Here is a 12,588-nt window from a genome sequence, read left to right as displayed (position 1 = left end):
TGTAGAAAATTGGCCTTTAGTAATGTGGTGGTAAGATAGTCCTATGATTAAGTCTTAGTCTTTTAATGAACTTGTGCTCTTGAGCTGTAAACTTTACAAGTGCGTCTCAGTTTTCCCCCTACTTAGTTGGGTCAGAATGGCCAGAGTTCGCTGGAGTTAGGTATTTCTCCTTCCTCAGATCAGTTAGGCTTTGCTAAAGCTCTAGGAGTTTAAGGTCTACTAGAGTAGTATTAGAAATGGTACTGAGAAGCTGGGATGTGGGGATAGGCCTGAGAACCGGATAAGGAAGCTGTGAAATGCACAGACCTCCGCCTGCCTGCAGAAGTGGTTTACTCTGGACTGCTCTCCACAGTAGGGCCAGTTTACTAGGGCAGGCTCTGCCCACGAGAGGGAAACCTGGGGTTATCCTGCTGTGCCGACGCCTGGAGTTTACCTCTCTGGATGGAATCTAGTGAAATGTGTTCCCTTGTCTTGCCGGTGTCGGCTGATGTGTCGTCCACGTGGAGTTGTTCCTTTCAAGGTTCCTATCCATAAAACACTCCTCAAATTTACTATTGCATGAGAATGCGAGATGTCCAGATTTCACTTCATGTCTTCTTTAGCCTTGGGTCTGTTCTCTGCTGGTGGGTAACATGCCATCTACGGCGCAGTATTTCTAATATATGAGAACAGCTTTAGTTTCTTCCTTAGGCATTGTTCAATTATTTGTCCTTTGACCTTGTTTCTAGGTGGGGTTCTCAATGTGCCTCACTTAATCTTTTGTCTGTAAGTGAAAACAATACTTAATAAGTGATCAGCACAAAGCACGGGGGAATGTCATCTCTTTTATTTGGATATCACACCTCTAGTACTATGGTCTAAGATTAAATTAGGTGTTTTGGTGTCACAGTATTGACTCCTATTGAGCCTACTGTCAGCTTTTCCCTAGGCCTTTTATACATAAATGGCAGTTACTTAATATCTTAATCATCATGGACTTGTGTATTTGATTTTTAGAGTCTCAGTGGATTATTTATACTTATATTCATTTATTTTAACATGGTAATTTGGCCTGTTTTACAAGGCTGCTGAGACTTTTGATTCAGTAGCATTCTCCTAATTTGATTTGATAATCTTGTCTTCTGAATTTGTTTTTCCACTGGTTGATTTTAAAAAGTTGACCTGCAAAGAACCAAGCAGTCATAATCCACTTGGATATATGTTAACTAATGCTCTAAATGTGGTTCTTAGTTAGTCATCCTCCAATATTTGCATATCATGCTAACAACACAGCATGAGAGATGGAATAGGCATCTTGGGGGACTATCAGTTAAGGGTATTCCCTGTCTCCCAGTCAATGGGTACTTTCAAAAAAAGGATTGTTTTAAATAGAATTTTTTCTAGTGAACACAGAAATTCCAACTTTTTAATAATGCTTTTTCAAAAATACAAGTAACTATTAACTTCTTTTCATGTCTTTTTGTTTTTTCACAGTCTGTCTTCGTGCCAAAAATGCTCTGTGCTCTATTAGTTCTCTATGTTGGAAAATTAGATTATCTAATGTATATATGTCAAATAAAAAAGTCAAATTGCATTTTTTTAAAGGAATGCAAAACCTTGAAGAAGAGGGCTTAGTTTTTAGAATTCTGATTTTCAACATTTTTTTTTTCACTTGCTTTTTTATCCACCGGCACACTTACACTCATATCCACATCTAATCATACAGTTGCCCTTTCTGCACTGATGGTTCTTCTTTACCACCATTCACTCAGTGTGGCCAGTTGTGGTCACAATGGGACTGTTGGAAGCTTCAGTGGTGGTGACATAGGATGCGTGGTGCCCTAGGATGCGTGGTGCTCACGAAGGGTTCCTCTCTATTAAATCCTTGCCTCCTAAAACTTACTATTGCACGAAATGTGAGATGTCCGACTTCTACTTTATATTTTCTTTCCTCAGTTTTTCATTTTTTCCCGAAGTTGAGTGAAAGGAAAGACATATAAGTTTGGATTCTGAGAGACTTGGGTTCAAATCCCAACTTGGCATCTACTAGCTGATTGACTGTGGGCAGATTTTTTTTATCCCTGCTGAGCTCTTTTACTGATTTCTGATGATAATACTGATTTTAGGGTTTTTGTGAGATAAGTGAAATAATGTGTACAAAGTATCTAGCAGAGTTGGGGACACATACTGTGAGCTAAATAATTGTTTTCTTTTTCTTCCCTTCTCATAGCAAGTATATAACTTCACACTTTCTTTTCTAATTAGACCATCAGTATTAGTTCAATTATAGATTTGCTCATATTAATCACACTTCATAGTTGCCATTGTTCTTTACTAATAGTAATAATAAAATTCCTCATATAAATTGATGTCAACAATCACTGTTTTAATTACCCATATAAATCTTCCACTATCTAGTCAGTGTTAACGGCATGGCTCTGAAAAGCTCACACAGATTGATGATTACCAGCCAAATTCAAAAGAAAGGTTGTATTGTCTTCTCAGTAGCCAAGACTGGGCCCAGAGTGCGAAGTCACCTTACTGGTTCTAGGGAGGAATGAGAGCTTTGGCTTTGCAGTTTGGTTAAAATTCTGTTTTTCCCATTCTGCCTATCCTCTGGCAAACTTTTCTATTTCATATAAGCCCTCTCATGTAAGCTTTCTCTTTCTCTATTGATTTAATGATGTGTAATTATTCTCTGACTCACTGTTAAAGTAGCTATCATTGTTATAATTCTTATGTACCCATAAAATTCCCATAATTATAACTTCATAATGAGTATAAAAACTGGCACTTAAATTGGTACTAAATATTTGATGAATTGAAGTTTAAATTTTGCAAATATCATAACAGACAAAATAGCACTTATTAATTGCTTTTTACAGAACAATATTCATTTCATAATAGTAAGAATAAGGTTACAGAGGTGGATCTCCAGGTGGTGAAGGGCTCAGAGTACTAGGCTAAGAAGATGATATTTTAGTTTCCATACAATGGAGAATGATCAAAAGCTTTGGAGAAAGCTTTGTGGCAGAAGATTGGGGAAGATTGAATCCTTCACTAGGGTCTAGGTAGAGAGCAGAGGCAGTTAGGCTGAAGATCTTGCTTAAGTGGTAGAAATGGGGTGGAAAGGATCTGATAAATGTTCATGGTATTATAAAAGGGAATTTCATTCCTGCACTTACTAATTCAGTTTTGGGGAAAACAATTATTGAGTCCCTAGTATGAACCTCATGCTCTGACTGGCATTGCGATGAAGACATGTTCCTTGCTTTGCTTTGGAGTTTTGTGAAGCGGAGGTAATATGATATAAATGATTTAACAGAGGTTAAGACGGGGTGCAATGGTTGGAGTGGATGAGGGGACACCTCAAGCCTGCAGCAGTGCTCATAGGTGGGTCTGAATAATTCTTTTGTTAAAATTTTGTTTGAACCTGAAGTTCAAACTATTTTTGCTTTCCAGAATTACAAGAAAATTTTAGTAAAATTGTGTGCAGTCTACGCTTTTGCATCAGCAGACTTGAAAGCAATAGCGTCCAGCAGATACCATTTTTAAAGGACCCTCTTGATGTGCAGCATATAACCATCTCTCACTATGTTAACGTCTTTCTGAATATGTGCATATGGGCGTTGTTTCAGTTTTATCTCAGTATCTCCAGCGTCTAGAGAACGCCAGGCACATAGCAGATGCTCAAGGGATGCCTGCTGAAATGTCACCATTGAATCAGTACCACAGCAATTGCCTGTTGTCGTTCTTTGTTTTTCTTCTCTCCATCTCTCCACATGTTGAATGATGATATGTACTAAGAAAACTTATGTGATTTAAAAATCCATCAGCAGCTCTACTGCCTTGTGTAATCCTGCCCACCTTGGCCAAAGCTCAGGCCTTAAAAACAAACCAGACCTTTATATTTCTGTATATTTTGTTCATGTTGCAGGATGTTGGTCCCTGGCCAGCATTCATGTGACAGCTTCCCATATGAATGTTAAACAGGCAACGATGATGCTCTCTAATTACAGTGCTTGAAATGATTGGAAATAAATTGGCACTCCGATTATAGATGCATGAAAGAGGCACCAGTATATTACAGGCAGTCCATTAATTTCTAAAGTGGTTCAGGCCATCTCACTATTTCGGTGACATTCCTTATTCACGGCTGCAGTGAATCACTCTGAGTTGTGGTACCTACAAATTAACAAGCTGAAGGACATTTTTTTTTAACCTAAAGTACCCTTAGTTCTTTTCTCCTAGGGGAGTGCGGGGAGGCAGACAGGAGCCAGGGTCATGCTATTAATTTCTGTAATTCTGTGTGTAGAATTTGGAATAACTGGCCTACACAATAGAGTTTTAATAGGCTTTATTTTTATTCTTTCTTGTGGACAGACTGTGAAAAAAATTTTCCTCAGTTCTACTTGAACTAAAGCCATGTACCTTTCCAAAGCTGTTAGAATTAAATTAGAAAAGTACATTCTTCACTGTTTAATTTTTGGTCTTTGTATGGATGTCTGTTTGAGTTGGGTGGACCTAAAATATCACCTTTCACACAAAAGCAACCTAAAAGATACACTAAATGTTTCTAAAACATCTCCTCAATCATCATTAAACTGCACCTTTCTAGGTTGAAATTACTATCTATATGCTTTCAGAAGTTTCACTAGATAACTGACTGCTATCCACGAGTTTCACTAAAAGATGACATTTATTTGATTCTGATGACTAACCTCTATTAAACCATCTTTTCAAGTTAGAGTGGTAAGAATCTAGGAGCATGCTCAATCCAGCCATTAATGTAAGTAAATCTATAGTTGACTAATAGACACTAAACTCTTCCGTTGTGTGATGGATTCTTTAAGGGTAGGAACTATGTCTTATTCATACGTGGTGTAGGTACTTGGCATATTTACTGAGTGAATGTTATTGACTATGGCCAAAATATAATTTAGCTATACAGGAATTTAAGGTGTATGCAAAGAAGGTAGAAGAATATTTTGGGAACAAGGTGATATGACAATTAGTTTCAGATTGGATATTTTATTTTCTAAAATTAAATGTTTATTATGTGTAAATTACATGAAAATATTCTTATAAAGATAAAATGCTACAAGTAGGGATAAAGAGCTGGTATCATCTATATAAGAAGTAGTTTTCCATTGTGAAAAACTATGGTAGAAATTCCTGTTTTACTCTAGAACTCATTGTAGAACTTTCTAAATCAAAAGTCTTCTAAAGACATTTATTATTTTTGTTAACATTTGTATATAAAATTTCAAACTCATACATAAGTAAAGAAAATAGATTGTGAACTTCCACATATCCATCAACCATTTTCAACAGTCATTGTTACATGGCCCATAGAATTTCATTTATTCTCCCAGCCCTGTTTGCCTTCCAACATTGGGTTATTTTGAAGTACTACTCAGCATTGTATTATTTCATCTCTAGATGCTTCAACACAAGTCTCTTTAAGATAAGGACTCTTAAAGCATAACCACAATATTGTTATCACACATAAAATTTAACAATTTAAAAAATCATTATATAGTCAGTGTTCATATTTCTTAGATACTCATATTTCTTTCTTTCTTTTTTTTTTGAACCTGGATTCAAACAAAATCCCCATTTCTTCCACTCCCCTCTTAATGGAAGGACTGAGGATTGAATCCAGGACCTTGTGCATGCCAAGCAACCACTCTGCCACTAGGCTGCACTCCCCACCCCAGGATCCCCCTTTCTGAGACATCTGTTCTGACTGGTGCTGACTCCCAGTATCGTCCCTCTCTCTTGCTTTCTTCCCTTTACCATTTACTGTGGGGCAGGTGCCAGACATGTGAGAGGTTTCAGGTACCCAAAGATGACTAGAATATCGATCTAGTATATTAAGCTTTGGGGTCTGGGCTCCTATAAGGGTATCTTCTCCTACTAATCCATCCACTAGTCCCAAATACTTTCAAGATCATGAGCTTGTATTTCTTTTATTCCTTTTGCCTAGAAGCTTTTACTGCTATCAACTTTCTATTCTTTTCAACCTTTGAGGCCCACTTTAAATATCACTTGCTTTGGGAAAATTTTCTTGATTATCTAAATAAAAGTCATCTGTTTCCTTTCCATAGATACTTGCGTATGCCATATGGAGCACCTTTATGAGTTTGTCTTCTCTGACTGTTGTGTGTCTTCTCCATCATTAGATTGAAATTTTTTTTTTCGTGCAAAGTATGAATTTTTCTCATATTATTTAAGCTTGTATTGAGGTTTACTATGTGTTAATCATACCAACAAAAATACATTCAGCCTGTCCTTGTCCCAAATAATATGCAGGCTCAAGGGAGAAGTGCAGCGTCTGGCACAGTGTCTTGCGTGGAATGGGGATTCAGATGTTTGTGGAGTTGAAATAAATCAGATGGCACATTTCAAAAGTTCTGCGCAATTTTTAAACTAAAACTATAGTATGGTGTCAGTTTTAGAGTGTAACATTTTAATTTAGGGTTTGCTAAAGAGAGCTTCAAATAAGAAAAAGAACTAATTTCTTAATTATAATGTAGCTAATTTGGTCAAAATGGCCAAAATGAATGAAATAAGCAATTAAAACCTTCTCTGCCTTTTTATGACCTTCCTAACTGAGCTGTGATTCTTCCAAAGAGTGGCTATACCTCAACCATTACCTGGCATAGTGCCCAGCATTCAGTAGGTGTTAAATAAATGTTTCATAAATTGTTAAGCTGTGAAAAAGAAAAAGAATAAAAATGTTGAAAAGGTCAAAGAAGTTTAAGAAATGCAGGGATATTATATAGGCCTTGATTAAAAAAAATTTTCTTTATTGAAATACAGTTGATTTACAATGTTGTGTTAGTTTCTGGCATACAGCAAAGTGATTCAGATACACACACACACAACACTTTTTCAGATTATTGTTCATTATAGGCTATTACAAGATATTGAATATAGTTCCCTGTGCTATACAGTAGGACCTTGTTGTTTATCTATTTTATATATAGTAGTTTGTATCTGTTACTCCCCAAGTCCTAATTTATCCCTTCCCCACCTTTCCCCTTTGGTAACCATAAGTTCATTTTCTATGATACCCTGATTTTTCATGTGAGGCAAAACATATGAAGCCATCTAATATAAAGAAAGCTCTCATAAATCAGTAGGATTTTCTTCCAACAATTGCGTTTTAAAGAGGCCAAGATGGAGGCAGGGAGGCTCATGAAGGAGGCTTATGTTCACCAATGATTCATTCCATTTCAGAGTCTGATGGACTATGGACTGAATGTGCTGTATTTTATAGCCCAAGACCATGTTTCTGACTGGACAATTTCCTGGAGAAATTTTGATGAGTCTTTTAAATTGCAGCTGAAGCAGTCATGCAAAGGAAGAACAGAAAGGGCCAAAGTCATTTTTCAGTCATTTATTTTGTTTCTTAAAATAGACCACACACTTCTAAAGGTCCTGTGGATATGATACAGGGAGATTTGAGACAACGTCCTAGTTAAATGCCTAACTAGTTTCCCGATCTTGAGTATCCTTGACAGTTAACATTATTGAACTCTCACTTGGACTTATTTAATCCTCATTAAAATCCTATGAGACAGGTACTATGATTATCCTCATTTTGTAGATGAGGAAACTGAAACCTAGTTAAGGCACTTGCCTAGGAACAGCTATAAGTAATGCACTCAGTGCTCTAATAGTTCATCTCATTCCCAAGTCCATAGTCTGATCCCGAGATGCTGAGAGAGGGCCTGTGTTGGAATCACTAATCTCTAAGGGCTTTTTGCTTACTTGCTATGTGTCCCTGAATTATTTTTAAGTCTTTCCTTGTTGCCCAGGTGAGTTGACGCTCATGATTGTGTTATAAAATCTCCGGAATCCAAGACTTCTGTTCCTGTAATATTAGAAAGGAGCCCTTTCTGCCTGAGATTTGATGAGAATGCAGTTGTCGAAGGCTGGCAGTTTCTTTGGTTCAAAAAAATAGGTAGGAGCCAGGAAGTGTGTGTGTGGATGTCTCAGTCTGGATGAAAGAAGTAATGGGGAACTAAGAAAAAGTCTTAGGGAATGCTTGAAAAAGAAAAGAAAAAAGAGTAAGTCCAAGATCAAAGAAGAAATCAACTGCCTTTTAGGGAGAGGTGAGAGGAGTGCGTGCTGGGCCTTTCCTTCAGGGGAGGGTGGTTTGGAGATAAACCACATGGAGTTATCCATATGTGTACTGTGGGTTTTGACGAGGTCTTGACTTTGTTCCCTTCTGAACGTCTTGGAAGAGATGATGCCTGGGTTAATTAGTGAATGAAGAGCAGGAAATCACAAGATTGAGGGGATTGGTAAATAGGAGAGACCCATGCAGTGATAGGAAGAATACCAGGAAATAGCGTGGGAGGGTGAGAAAGAATACTTACTGGAGATACTTAGAATGTCGAAAAGGAAACATATGACTAATGTTTGCCTTTGCATGGTGCATTCACTACTGTGTCTGGGACAGGGTAGTGCTCTGAGGGATGGAGAATACAGGAGGAGGGGAAGAAGCTCATTTCTAGGGAGAACTGCAGACTTTAGTGCCCAGCCTGTCACGACTGAGGCATTTCTGGGATATCCAGGAGCAGCGATGAGCAGGTTGTAGGGCAAATGCATCAGGAGTTTGGGGAGAAGCCTGAACTGGAGGTACGGACTGGGAACTAGAGGATCCTATCTGTGGTGGTTAGAACCACCTAAAACTACAAGTAGAGTGTGAGCAGTGGTCCATTTGCTCTCATCCAGGTGGATTATAGTGAGCCAGTCTGGCCATCTCCTGCCATGTAGCCCACATAGTATGCCAACCGTGGTGTAAGCTTCTTATTACATATAGAGGAAGGTATGTACAGAAAATAGAAAAAAGGATGCTATAACTGCTGTGAGTTCAGAGGAGAGTGACAAGGACAGTGAGAAAAGGCTCAGTTAAGCTGCATGAGAAGTAAGATGTTGGCTATTTAGCTTAGGGAAAAGAACATACCCAGGGTGTTCTCCTGACTCAGGTAAAGGAAGCATCTTTCTGAACATCTGTGCCCCTGAAATTAGGCTGAGCTCCCTTTGAGAGGAGGGAATGGGTTCCTTGTTTGCAGTTGTTTAAAAAGAAGCTGCAGGGATGTTGCAAAGGAAACTGAGATTTCAAGAAAAGTGTTAAGGACCAGAGGATAGCCTAAGCCTAGTAACATTCTGTGATTCTTTGTCAAAGGATGCCCTCTGCCTAATAGTCTGCACTCTGGGGAAAAAAAAAATTTATAATGGCTTCTTTCACTTTGGGATTGAATTTAAAAAAATTCACTTGAATTTGGTTCATTTTAAGACTCCTTTTTTCTAAATAGGTTTGCTCTTTTCTGACTAAATATTGGTTATTTTTTCTTTCTACCTTCTTTGGTCCTTGACTATAATAGTTGTCTCAGAAATATTAAAAAATATGTTACTGAGGGTTGACAATCTACTGTGCTAACTGTTGAAAAGATGTAGAAAAGATGTAGCAGTGAAAGTGATACATTTAATGTTGCCTATGGGTTAGCAGTGTACATTTTTTTTTGGTGTATATTATGAGTCCTTTTTAAAGTACTATCAGTTATAATGTATCAGTTTCTGGTGTATAGCACAATATCCCAGTCATGAATATACATAGATATATTTATTTTCATATTTTTAAAGTTTATTATAAGATGTTGAACATAATTCCTTGTGCAATACAGCAGAAACTTAAAAAAAACTATTTTTATATATAGTGGCTAACATTTGTGAATCTCAAACTCCCAAATTTATCCCTTCCTATTCCATTTCTTCAGCAACTATAAGATTGTTTACTATGTCTGCAAATCTGTTTCTGTTTTATAGATGAGTTTGTAGTGTCCTTTTTTTCCTTTTTTTAAGATTCCACATATGAGTGATATCATATGGTATTTTTCTTTCTCTTTCTGGCTTACTTCCCTGAGAATGATGATCTCCAGGTCCATCCACGTTGCTGCAAATGGCAATATCTTATTCTTTTTTATGGCCAAGTAGTATTCCTGGTAGAAATATAAATATTTATTTTATACTTTATACAATAATACTACTCAGTGTACAATTCTAACGGTTCTGTGAAATCTTTATCTCAGAATAAGATAATTTAATGGGTATATTGAATCAGACCTGCAGTGATTCCCAAAGCTTGCCATTTGGCAGGGAGCTTGCAGTTTCTTTATTTCATCAACATTCTCTTCTATTTTCTACCATCCTCCCTAACTCCACTCAGTGGGCTGATTTGGCTCTCCAGAGTTGGAGGGGATCAGGAAGAAGGCAGGTAAAAGGCAGAAGGTCTTAATCTGACTTGTATAATTATAGAATTGTGTTGATGACAGTAGCAATCTGGGTCTGGAGGATAGAAACTACACAGTAGGTTAAACAGAGGAAGTTCAATATAAAGAATTACTGAGTATGATAAAAGGGCAACTATAAGATATAAGGAAACTGTATGGCATCCTAGGACTGAGAACATATCCAAGAAAGGACAAACTTGGAAGGGTTCAGACCTACCTCCAGGAGAAGGAATGGTTCAGCCCACTGGATGGCAGAAAAGTTTCCTGTTTGGCCAGTCTGGAGCTGGTGAGTTGTTGCTGGTGTACAGCATAGTGATTCAGTTTTTTATATATATATATTCCTTTTTATATTCTTTTTCATTACAGTTTATTACAAGATATTGAATATAGTTTTACAGCAGGACCTTGTTGTTTATCTGCTTTATATGTAGTAGTTTGCAAATCCAGAACTCTCAATTTATCCCTCCAACCCCTTTATCCCTTGGTAATCATAAGTTCATTCTCTATGTCTGTGAGTCTGTTTCTGTTTTGTAAATAAGTTCATTTGTGTCTTTTTTTTAGATTCCATATATAAGTGATATCATATGGTATTTTTCTTTCTCTTTCTGGCTTACTTCACTTAGTATGACAATTTCCAGGTCCATCCATGAAAGCCCCAATTTTTATTTTCTCAGAAATCCCCAGATGGGACCCATTGCTTTATTGACTCTAATGCTCACACATCCCATATGTTTTTAGGAGTGATTCTGCTTTCTCTTTTTTTTTTTTTTTTTAATTTATGACATCACAAGCTCAGTTTGTTCTTCTTTCCTTGAAGTTCCCTTGAAGAAATCAGTCACCACCCATTTGATCCTCCCTGTGGGCGATAACCCCTGATAGATTGGAGAACGTGACCAATGGCCATGAGGGGTACCTTCTGCCAGCTGGCCCGGGCACATTTCCCACAGCAACCATTGGGGAAAACGCCCAAAGTACGGATGACCTTCAGAGTCTCAGGACAGTTCCCTTAACTTTCCCTCTTGTATCTTGTATGTGGTTGAGGGGCACATGCTCTCAGGCTGATTTTATAAAACCTCAGTGTATCTTATCACCCCACTTTAGGGTATGGAGTACTTGGCATTCCTGATTTTTTTCCCCTACTTTCCAAGTGACAGGAACAATTCTCAGTTGTTTTCATAGCAGTGAAATAATGACTACTGATTTGGAACATTTTCATACAATTTTTATATTTAGGAAGCACTGATGACCATATTGCTAAATGGTCTGCAGTATACATGAATTCCAAAGAAGGACTCTCTGCTCATCACAGAGACGGTTATTGCATGTGGCTGGTCAGTCGACGGTGCTGGAGCTGCCACACCATCTGTGTCTTGACTCAAAGACCTGTTTGGAGACTTACGTAGCAGACCCCGTACTGCCCACACAGTAGGAGTCTTGCTGTGTTTGCCAAATTTGCGCTGTAGATTTTATTACAACTTGTTCATCTAGGGTCAAGAAATGCTGATCATGTCATGCAGGAAAAAAAAAGTTGGATTGAATTTATGATGAAAACCTCTTATATTACCTCCCCATTGAATGCGCTATTCACCTAGAACAACAGACTTTATTTTCTCTGAAAAAGATGTGGTCTCTCTGGGTCACCACTGCATAGAGAGAGAGGGTAAAACTTTTTATATTCTTTTCTCTTGGGAACTCTGAGTAGCCAGCAAACAGTATTAAGATCCAGAAATGGGATGAAAATACAGGAACAATTAAGATAAAGGCCCTCCGACTTCTCTATTTCGACACTGGCTAATTGTAAATGCAACCTGCACATCCAGTCTCTTCCTCATATGAAGCCCATGGGGAGGCCTCTGGGCTTTTGGCTTTCGGACAGGAGGGCGTCACCTTCATTAATTCATCATTTCCCACAATCTGGCCTGCAGTTTCCTTAATTCCAATTGGGAATCCTTGTATACTTGTGTACGGTGTTGCCTTTCAGTGAGCAAATTAGGGATTTCCTCCCATTCTCTGTTACACTCGACTTCATCTTTAAATATCCAGCTCTGACGGCCCCTCTTCTGTGAAGGCCATCCTTGTGCCTCAGGAAGAGGTGGATGATTAGGTCTCTCCCTCCACTCTGACAAAACTCTTTATACTCTTGGTTTAGAACCTGCTGTGTTGACCACTTTCTCCGTCTCTGTCTCCCTTTCTCTCTCTCTCATCTATCTGGTCTGTCAGATAACAGAGGCTCAGTAAGTGTGAGCACATTGGTTTATAGAAGTCAGAGACTATCTACCAGTCATCTATTTATCATATCTTT

This window comes from Camelus bactrianus, chromosome 10, assembly GCF_048773025.1.
Source record: "Camelus bactrianus isolate YW-2024 breed Bactrian camel chromosome 10, ASM4877302v1, whole genome shotgun sequence".
NCBI classification, from domain to species: Eukaryota; Metazoa; Chordata; class Mammalia; order Artiodactyla; family Camelidae; genus Camelus; species Camelus bactrianus.
The sequence above is the reverse complement of the archived record's forward strand: the minus strand, read 5'-3'. Positions refer to the sequence as shown.